The sequence below is a fragment of the Cygnus olor genome, chromosome 15, assembly GCF_009769625.2.
Source record: "Cygnus olor isolate bCygOlo1 chromosome 15, bCygOlo1.pri.v2, whole genome shotgun sequence".
Taxonomy (NCBI): domain Eukaryota; kingdom Metazoa; phylum Chordata; class Aves; order Anseriformes; family Anatidae; genus Cygnus; species Cygnus olor.
In genome coordinates, this window is record NC_049183.1 from 1,409,858 (window position 1) to 1,420,677 (window position 10,820).

General features: G+C 40.7%; 1 long non-coding RNA gene across 1 annotated transcript; it reads left to right on the plus strand.

The window, feature by feature from the left end:
- The first annotated feature begins 355 nt into the window (after positions 1-355).
- On the plus strand, positions 356-5,984 carry LOC121078626. Its single transcript, XR_005824673.1, has 4 exons — positions 356-1,121; positions 1,419-1,572; positions 3,166-3,434; positions 4,103-5,984. It is a non-coding gene; the product is annotated as an uncharacterized LOC121078626 (long non-coding RNA).
- The last annotated feature ends 4,836 nt before the right edge of the window (positions 5,985-10,820 follow it).

Sequence of the window (10,820 nt, forward strand, 5' to 3'; positions counted from 1 at the left end):
TACAAAGTCTCCAATATCCAGGCTAACACAGGGATCAATACTGTGCAACTGGGACAGCCAAGGCTTTGTTGCAGACGAGGAATGTGGAAGATCTATCTGCATCTCTTGAACAATTTCTGTGTTTGCTCAACATTTTTGAAACACTCAGTAAAGTAAGGATCTTTTTGTGAATCAAATCCACATTGGCAGAGTTCACAGAGAATAATAAATCTGTGTACTGTAATAAAACAACATGGATCTAGGAGAAAATAATCAACTTGCAATCTTGAATTAAATAGTATTCTACTTTCTATAAACTATGGGACTAGGTAAAAAGCAAACAATCAAAAAAATACGTTTGTTTTCTGAGCTCCTTTATTCACATACTGCAAGGATCAGTCAAAATAAGGTACGTGACAGCAGCCTGTGTCCCTGAGTTACATACATTTCCTGAAGCGGCCTCCAGCTGGGTCTCCAAATTTGCAGCAGAAGCCATGAGGATTTTCCTAAGGAAAAACTGCTTTGGCTTCATTAACATGGGAATATTTTGCACATATTTTTGAGCATTTCTAAGGTACAGAGTAAAACTGTTCAATTTCACATTTTTATTTCATTGTTTTTCCGTGCCATGACTCTTTTTCTTTCCAGCTCATTTTTCTGTTTTGCTTGTTAAGCTGCTGCTTTTACTTTATCAGGAGAGGCTGTACACTTTATTGATTAAGCTGCCTGTTTTTCTGTTTCATGACATTTTTCATTTGAATGTGTACTTGTTTTGCTGAATCAGCTGTGTATCGAAATGCTTGAGGATTCAACTACTCTTCTATTTGATCTGCATTTTTGGTTTAATCCTCTTGCTCTTTTTTGCTTGCTCAGCTGGCTACTACTTAGCCAAGTAATTTTGGGGGGGTGGGGGGAGCTGCACTGCCAATTTCATTTCTAACTAGGAAACATATGCTCTAAAATAAGTTCCAGTCATTCATGGCTGTAACTGTATATTGTTTGAATTAAATTCCTTTTAAACAGGGAAGAACAGGAAAGAGTGACTTAGTTTATTTTATTTAATTTACAGTGTTTGCGTTGTGACCCAGTGTCAGGAATACTTGGGAGAGTGCCCAACCTGGAAGCCAAACATAAGTGATCAGGTGCACAATCTGAAGTCAAGTGTGGGGGGATTCAGTTTAGAGGGGGATTTAAAATCTGCCCATTTACTCGCTTCAGCACCCGTGAAGGCTGGAAAGCCCAGTACACAACCTAGCAAAGGGAGCATGGGTGCAGGTTCAGCTGCATCCAAGCTGGCAATGTATTGCTATGGTAGTAGCTTCTCTCAGAAGTGATGCTGGGATCACAGATCTCTCTATTTTATTTTCACTGGAGAGAGATCCAGTGATGCTTAACCAAACCCAGAAATGCTAACTGGCTCAAATCCTATCTAATTCTAGCCAAAGAAACCATGGTTTTCTCTAGCCAATTCTGGCTTTTGGCATTGAGCTCCTGATCAAGACCATTGAAACGCTGCAGAAGATGCCTCTGGCCCGAGACACGTTAGCTTATCTCTTGGGAGGGAACAAACTGCAAGGTGTGTCACACACACAGGTAAGTGATACCATGGACCTTGGCGAGCAGTGAGCTCCTTGGCCAGCAAAGGCATCACGCTGCAGCTCAAGCGTCGGTCTTAGAGTTGTGTCGTTCTGCTTTCCTCATTCTTTTTACACATCAGGACAAAGCCTGGAGGCACCTGAAACCAACCAACACTGGCTTCTGCAAGTCTTTCACAGCAGAACCAGACACTTGCAAGGGTATTTCCAGCTTGTCTTACAGCCCCTTTCCCCCCTCTGGAGAGGGGAGACCCTAAAAACGTGCAGGAGCTTTCTCACTGACACAGTGACATAACCACCAATGTATCAGCTCCCCTGGGGGTCAGGAGAAAAGGTTTGTGAAACTTGGATCCCTCAGTGGTCATGCATTGTGGCTAGTTTATGTTCATTTAATTCAATTCTCTTTTCATGTATAACTTTCTTTTCCTCCTTCTCCTCATTTTTATATTTCCCTGAACTGTGTATCACAGTTTGGGTCTGCATTTGTAACAGGAGCTCTGTAAGACCTTCCTTATCCTTGTATGATTTCTGGTTATCACCTATTATTACAGGATTTTTTTCTGCGAAGTAATTTACTTGTATTTTGAAAATGGACATGGTAAGGAAAAACTGTTAGCGATAAATCTCATGCTTTCTCTGTAGCACCAAGCAACACTGTTAGCTGTAAAAAAAAAAAAAAAAAAAAAAAAAAAAAAAACACCTGAGAGATTCCCACACACAGCTTTGCACAAACTCCCCATACAGTGCTAAACAGGTTCCAGTGCAGACTGAGGACTGCAATGGTAATTCAGTGAAATTTATTTCAGTGGCTACACCTGCCTCTTCTGTTCAAGTGATTGCAAATCTGTAAAATAATTACTTGAAATGCTGTCTCCCTCTTCATCTAGACTCTACAGAAGACTGTCATTGAACAGGGAAATTAAATGAAACTGAAAACAATGCAAAAAAAATCAGCCATTGGAGAAAATGGCAAAATTGCAGTGAGGTCTAGCAAGAGAAATATATAGTACTGGTGAGAAGGATGTCCATAAATGACTGGTGCTTATTATGTCCCTGCTTTAAAACCCATCTCTCAAGGCCCATACAATCAGCAGGAAGACCCCCAGCTGTTCCTTACTTTCATATCCCATATCCATACTTACATATCCCTTTTAAAAATACGGCATCTTTTTCTACACACATTTCTGTTTACTAGTTAGATTTTATGTTATTTCAATCCTTTCATTAAAAAAAAATAAATTAATAAAAACCTTCACCCTGGGAGAGACCCAGTGCAGGAGCAAGCTCCCCATGCTGAGAATGTAAAGGCTATAGAGGAAGAAACAGAGTTTGGCCACCCCAGTGCTGGAGGTGCCCCCAGAAGTGGTTTTGCTTTTTATTAGTAGCCCAGGGAGATTAGAGCAGCCTGAACTGTTTGCACTGTTTGCAATCAGCCCTCCAGAGACCTTTGCTCCCTTGAGCTGAGCTGTAACCAGCATCTGGCCCTGCCGTGACCTTGGTTGACTGAAATGACATTGAAGTGAAGGACTTTTTAATTTTCTTTCCTTTTTTTTTTTTTTTTCTTTCTTTCTTTTTTTCCTCCCTTTTTCAGCCTGTTTAATACCGATGTGGATTAGAGAGCCTCTGATATAAAGGAGAGGGGGCTCAAATGGCATCAGTGTTATCAATTCATCTGTAACCAGTTCCTGAAGTGATGCCTTACAGTAAGCCAGCCTGGAGCTAAGCGACTCTGCCATCATCAGGCTCAATTCAGCAATGCAAAAGACAAGAGGGACCATTGCAGCTGCTCTACGAGCCCTGGAAATTCTGCTGAAAGACTGCAGCAGTTCCCTGCTACAGGCATTGTGCCAGAGAGACATTGTAAGTATTTGTAGCTCTCAAAGAAAGTTTTCCTGTGAGAAATTTCCTATTGAGTACTAGAATTGGTTTAGATCAAAACTGGAAGGAAAAAAATAAATCTGAAGGGAAAGGCTATTATTATAGTTCATGAGCTGACATTTCATCTGAAGCCAAGAGAGAGAAAGAAAAGCATTAGAGCAAAACCACCTTAGGAAGTTTGGGATGGCCCTGGCAAATATTTTTAAATATTTCCAGGAGACTTCTGCAGATCACCTTCCAGCAATATCTACAGTCCTGATAAAGCAGGAATTAAAATACAGGTTGGATGATCAGGATCACTGAACATATATTGTATTCCTAGGGCTAAGCCAGCTAGCTAGGAAAAAAGCAAAACCTGGATGAAAACAATACTTAAAACTTGTACTGAACCCAGTGTGATCCTTTAGAGCTTGAAAAAAACTCTCTTCTGAGGGGTCCTCACTTCAAAAGTCCTGTCATCCCCCCAGAAAATGTAATGAAGAGGCAAAGAATAGGTGGAAGTGATATTCTGAATGGAAATAATCCTCAGTAGCCAGTAGTACTTGCAACCTGGTCAGGTATTTAAAATCAGAGTAGTGAATGGCTCTGCCTGCTTTCCCCTTTTTTATACATGGCTGATGACTGCATAGCATATTTCCTTTTGTCACCAGGATGCAAAACACACTGCTGCTGGGATTTTACCACTTGAATGAGTTACCTGGACATGGTTGAGTTCTGATTTCCATTCAGCATTGTGGGAAAGCGCAAGAACAAAACCATGCAAGAGAAAAGAGGAAGAGAAATGTCTCCTGCAGCCTCACATCCCTGGCCTTCTGCCTGCTGCTGCTTGAAGCAGAGCTCTGTGCATGAGATGAGCTTTGGAGTGACCTTGTTTTGCTGCTCAGCTTGAGCCTCAAGGGCAACACTGAAAGCCCCCATCACTGGGCTCATCACTTGCCAAGAAGAGTCCACCTCTGCAGTGTGTTATGTTTAAGCTCCTGAGTTTTGCTGAGCATTTCCTTTCCCTCTCCCTCCCACCACCTGTGTCCCCCTTCCTGGAAATACCTCACTTGAGGCGTGACTCTTTAATAATGCTAGAATACATATATAAGGTAAAAGAATAAAGCTCACACATCCTCGACCACCATGAGCTTTTTCATTCCATGACCAGGTTGGACAGAAGCTGGAGTTTTTGCAGGCTATTTGGAATCAAAGAGAAGGGTTTATGATTAGTCTGATTATAATAAGCTCAAAGACAAGAATGTGGGCGAAAAAAAAAAATCCCTAAACAGACCCTTTACCAGAGACCTATCTGCTTTGTGACTGAGATGGGAGAGCTGGATCCTCACTCTCCCATAGTGTATCTGCGTGCAAGCAGACTACAGCTGCTGCTGCTGCTGAAGGTGTTGTGGATGCTTTTATGTGCAGTACTTTGCACTTTGATGGTTGCAGTGGTAGGTTTATATGCAAGAGTGCAAGGCATGTGAATGTAATTCAGAGTCAGTATTTTATTCCTAGTTAGGCAGCTGGATATTATTCTGCAGACAGTTCTGATTCTTATACAGGACTAAATGCCACTGCATTATTATGGTTTTGCATCCTTGGTTTTCTTATGGCTCTGTTAAAATGGCCACACATGGCAAAAAATGGATCAAACTCTCCCTTCTCATTAGTGTACATCTGACCTGAAATGACTCCCTCATCTACATATTTCACTGATGATTTCATGGTTATCATTAGCCAACATTTGGTTTTTTTTTTGTGTCCAAAAATTGGAAACCTGCCCAAGCTCTGCTTTTTACCCAGAGGGTCTATATGGACTTCTTTTAAGGTATGTGACAGCTAATGAAGTGAAGCAAGCCTATTTTCAGAGTATCAAAGCTGTTAAATAGGGGTTAACACCTCCACTTCAGGATTTTCTGTCAGAAAAAGGCTGAGAACTGCTGCCGTTTCAGAAAAATAATTCCTTACTGACGCACAGTGAGACAGTAAGTTCAGCTAACAAAATGAAAAGGACCAAGCCTGCACCTGACTGGTATGCACAATTTCTTTACCTCTACCAGATAAAGTGCACAAAATGTGTAAAGGCTGGAAACTGCTCTCTACCTAACCTCTAAATCCCTTCTCCTGGTGTTTTCAACATAGCAGAACCCACCTGTGCACCCAGAGCCCTAAGATGTTTGGTGCTAGGCCCTTGCTACAACTGTCCACGAAAAAGGAGAAAGTGGTGAGTTTCTGAACAGATGGCTCATATGAGGTGACACAAAGCCAGGAGGAGTGTCTGGTACACCCAAGGGTTCTGCTGCTATCCAGAGGGATATAAACAGGCTAGAGAAATGGGCCAGCAGGAACCTCAGGAAGTACAACAAGGACAAGAGTGAAGGCCTGCACTGGGGAATGAACGGCCTCAGGCACCAGCTGGGAGCTACTCAGATGGAAAACAGCTTGTCAGGAAAGTACCTGGGGACGTATCTTGGTGGACACCAAGTTGCTGCAAAGAAGGCTAATGGTAATCTGGGCTGCATTAGGCAAAGTGTTGTCTGCAGGTGGAGGGAGGTGATCCTTCCTCTCTGCTCAGCATTGGCGAGGCCAGACCTGCCGTCCTGTGTCCTGGGCCCCCCAGTATGAGAGAGACCTGGACAGAGTCCAATGTAAGGCCACAATGATGATGGAGGGACCAGAGCATCTCTCCTGTGAGGAGAGGCTGAGCAAGCTGGGTCTGCTTGGCCTGGAGAAGAGGAGGCTCAGGGGAATCTCACCAATGCCTACAAACCCCTGAAGGCAGGGTGCACGGAGGACGGAGCCAGGCTCTGCTCAGCGGTGCCCAGGGCCAGGCCCAGAGGCAGTGGGCACAAACCGGAGCACAGGAGGCTCCCTCTGAGCACCAGGAGGCATTTCTGTGCTGTGCGGGTGCCGGAGCCCTGGCCCAGGTTGCCCACAGAGGCTGTGGAGTCTCCTCCTTGGAGATCTCTCAAAGCCGCCTGGACACGGGCCTGGGATCCCTGCTCGGGGTGGCCCTGCTGGGGCAGGGGGGAGCAGATGGGCCCTGGGGGGGCTCTGGCCTCAGCCACGCTGTGATGCTGTATTATGTAAACACATAATGCCAATATGGCAAGAATAAACTGGGAAGTGTTGTGAATGGCAGTAAGCTTATTTTGTACTGATATTAGTTCTTCATGAAGTATGCATGATAATTAATGTTAATCTACAAAGAAATTCTTAGAAAAATATCTGTTACATCTCCAGGGTGAAAAGGTCTGAGTTGTGGCACTGAATACTAACAGCAGTATGTTTGATTTACCATCAATCATCAAGTTTTACACCAAAGTTCAGGAATAAATCCTGAGTTTGTAAGCTGTGAGAAAGAAATGTATAAACACTTTAATTTTGCCCTGTCACTGTTAATTCCATTTCATATTCACTGTGATAGCATTGCTGCTAATGAATGTATTTGGTAATAATGTGGATGTCATATATATTTATTTTCTAATCTCTTTCAATGGTTCAGCAGGCAAAGCAAGTTAGCAGCTCATCCATTTTAAATTTTTATAAATTAAGAGGGAAAAGAAATAACATTTTATTTCAAAGAAGTACTTAACAAATATATATCATATTTAACTTCTCACAGTGGGGACCTGCCCTATCACTGTAGAATTACGACTGAACACAAAATGATAGTGTTCAGAATTGACTGAAGGCAAGGGGAAACTTCCCATGTCTTCCAGAGACAACAGGTTAAATTCTATTCAGAACATGTGGATCAGCTTGTGTTTGTTAAATATAGCTAACAATGTAACTAAAAAAAAAAAATAATAATAATAAAAAAAAGCCACGTATTTGTATATTGTGTATGTATAAGACTTGGTCAGGAATTAAAAAAAAGCTCTCGGATACCTGCTTCAAATCCTAAATAATCAAGAAAAGGAACCAACAAAGCCACAATCTTTGCACAGTGGGGAAATTCATGTCTGCATGGAGTCTTAGCTTATACAAATCTCCTAAATGTAAGTTAACCTTGATTTCTGAAGAGTTAAATGGTACATATAGATTTTGATGACTCTTTGCGTTAAGGTGAATTTCCATCCGTTTTAGAACTAGGCACAAATGCTTTGTAATCCTTTCACATATATTTTTAGCTTATGCTATGCAGATCACATAAAGGTGTGTCAAAACCTGGAGGTTTTTTTCAGTTAAAGTCAGCAGAAGCCTTATCATTGATTTCAAAGGATCCATGATTAGGTTTATAACCAATTAATTATTTTTGTAATATAGTCATGTACAATTTAATGATGAAAACAAGGATAATCATCAAAGACCTTATTTGTTCTGAAATGCCTACTCAGAGTGGGTGGCCCCAAACTCTTCAACTGCTGAGATCATGTTAATAAGGCAATACCAGGTAGCTGCTGCCAATTTGTGCCAGGCAACCTAAATGAATGCCTGGAAAATGTTTAGACAGCATCACAGTCATTATTGCTTTATTATTACGCAATAATGCATTATTCCTCATATTTTTAAGGAACAAATGAGGAACAGACAATTCTGTTGATATGATTTTTCCTATCATTTGATGATAAAAATAATGCTCTATTAACGCTTTGAGTCCAGCTCAACAGAAAAGAGCAGCAGGAAAATAAATGACTACAAATACACTTTAAAAATCTCTGTGATGACCTAAACCACCTTATCTATAAATCATGACGTTGCGGTTTCAAAACCTGATAAAATATGATATACACAGACTAATGTAAGCACCTGTCCCCATCATTTTGCAGACAGGTTCCTGAACCCCAGGGTGCCCAGGCCGAACAAAGTCTAGGCTTTCCTGTGGTGTAGAGGATGAAGAGCTGTTCTCTCTGTGACCCTCATAGGCCTTTTTTCCACCATTGTCTATTGTTTCTGTAATCACTTCATTACAGCCTTTGTGAATTGATGAGGTTTGGAAAGTGCTGCAGTGAAAAAAGGGAGTGTCTGGCAGCATTTGTACAAATCTGAAGGCTGTTACTGCCCGGGGACATGCTACTTTCTTGTGACTTCAGAAGTGGGACTGAGTTTTAAAAAAAAATAATTGGGAGAGGGATAGAAAACCTAAATTGATGTTTTTCAAACTCTTTCAGTGTTTTCTTCTGAAAAGACTACTAGTTTACTATGCAGTAATGTGTCCCATGGATTAATTTTATTCTTTGATTAAGAAAAAGTAAATATTTCCTTTAAGCCTTTCACAATTTGTTGCAAATTAATTAAGATGGAAAAGCACATAACTGCCTGAGCAGTGGCTGGATTATGAAATAATTTGCAGGTTGATGGTTTCCAAGCTTATACTTGCAACTTTGTGTCATATCAAATTTAATACTTTAGTGATGCTCTAACTGGCTTTGGAGCCTTTACAAGTGTTAGAAATACAAACAGAAACTAATATTTACAGCATACTTATTTAGAAGCTTATGAAATGTCAGGCTTGTCTTTATTGCAGACTTGACTCATTGTGAAGGAGTTTTCTGGCTTCCTTTGTTACTACATGAAGAATTCATTTTGGCATCTCCCTTTAAGGCCGGTTTCTTAAACCGTGATTGCATTAATAATATCTCCTGAAGTAACTGATTGAATCCATTTCACATTGGGAAAGAATTAAAGCCCAACGTTTGTTTTTTATAGTGAGGAGGAGATCAGGCTGAGAGGCAGCCTCATGGCTCACAGCTCCCTTAGGCGCAGAAGCACAGATGGAACGCAGGGCACGGCTCAGAGCTATGCCTGAGGAGGGTCAGACTGGGCACTGGGAAATATTTCTTTCCCTGGAAGGTGGTCAGACACCGGGCCAGGCATTTGGATAATGCCTTCAATATCATGCTTTAAATTTTGGTTAGTCCTGAAGAGGTCAGGCAGTTGGACTTGATGATCTTTGTAGGTCCCTTCCAACTGAACTGTTCTAATTCAAATCCAATTTGCTGACAGCCAATAATCAGCCAAGCCATGGAGTAATACATGCATTTTTCTACCATCTTTTCTGTACGGCATATATTATTTTTTATGTTTTCTACTCCTGAGTTAGTTAAATGTCCCTAAATGTGGAAAGTTTTTATGTAAATGCCTTTTTAATAACAAAGACTGCTTCTGTTCCCAGAGAATAGTGCTACTTAACTAAAAATCTGGTTTCCTTTTTTAAGTGAATAGATTTTGAGGTCAAAATTGTTGATTTATTAGTATTACTTTCCTCAGATGCAGAAAACAATTTTCTAGATGAAGAATAAAAGGTCACCCTGATTTTTGCAAGTGTATATACTGTATTTTTTTCCATGGTTAAGCTTGTTGGTTCTTTAGATCTATTTGCTTTAGGATTAGCAAAATATCAAACATTCATTCAGGTTCTAAAAGATTATTATTGGTGATCTTTGAAGTGCTGAAAAAAGTGAACTTAGCTTGAGTTTTATAAATAAGGTCTCCTTATCTCTGCTAAGAAAAACACAAAAAAATTTGTCATGGAGTCACCTATACATTATCTAAGAGCATAATCATTTCTACAGAGTGAGTTTCTTCAGGAAACCTACCATGGTCTACAATCAGTGAGCAGTATCGATGGGCAGCAGTTAGTTCTGCACAGGAGTTTGATTTACACCAATGACTTGATGCCTATGGAAAGCACAAAGGGATTTGTTTGTGCATTACATCGACAACCACAAAAATATTGCTCAGGTCATTACGATAAAGCAGTAAGAGAAAAGGATTACCAGATGCTGCTGCTTCTGTTAAAGGACTAGCCAAAGCCATAGGGAGTATGGGCATAATCCCATGCTGTCAGAATTTAGACTTGCCCATTTTCCTAGCTATACCATAAGAATAATTAGACTTGTATGTAGAATTCCTGCATTTTGTCCATATTTGCCTTCGTTAGCTGATACCAGGAAGTGGATGAACCATAAAGTTTGCACAGGGAATAGCATGGATTGAATAAGAGCCACGTTTCTTCAGCTCTGTTTGATCTTTCTGAGGTTACTGGGGTTGGTAGGTTTCATGTTTGCCTCCATAACAAATTTCTTCCTAGGCTCTAATTCTTAAATGTTCCTTTAACATTGAAACAAAAAAAGATTCTCTGCATTTCTTCAATGTGATAACTTCATTTTTTTCCCTCTTTCTAGAGACATTTTTTCCCTCTCTAGAACCTGAATCTTTCCGAAGCCTGTTAAATTTCTGGACTCAGTGGCTTCCTGTGATAATGAGTCCTACAACCTAATTACTTTATAAGAAAAACATTCCTCTGTTCAACTGTGATTTTTTTCCCAGACATTTTAATGATATTTGATATTGTTTGGTAAGTCATCTAAAACACAGCAAGGCTGCGGTCATAGCCCACCTGGGTACAAGCTACCTCTACAGCTGGGATCTTCAGTAGGT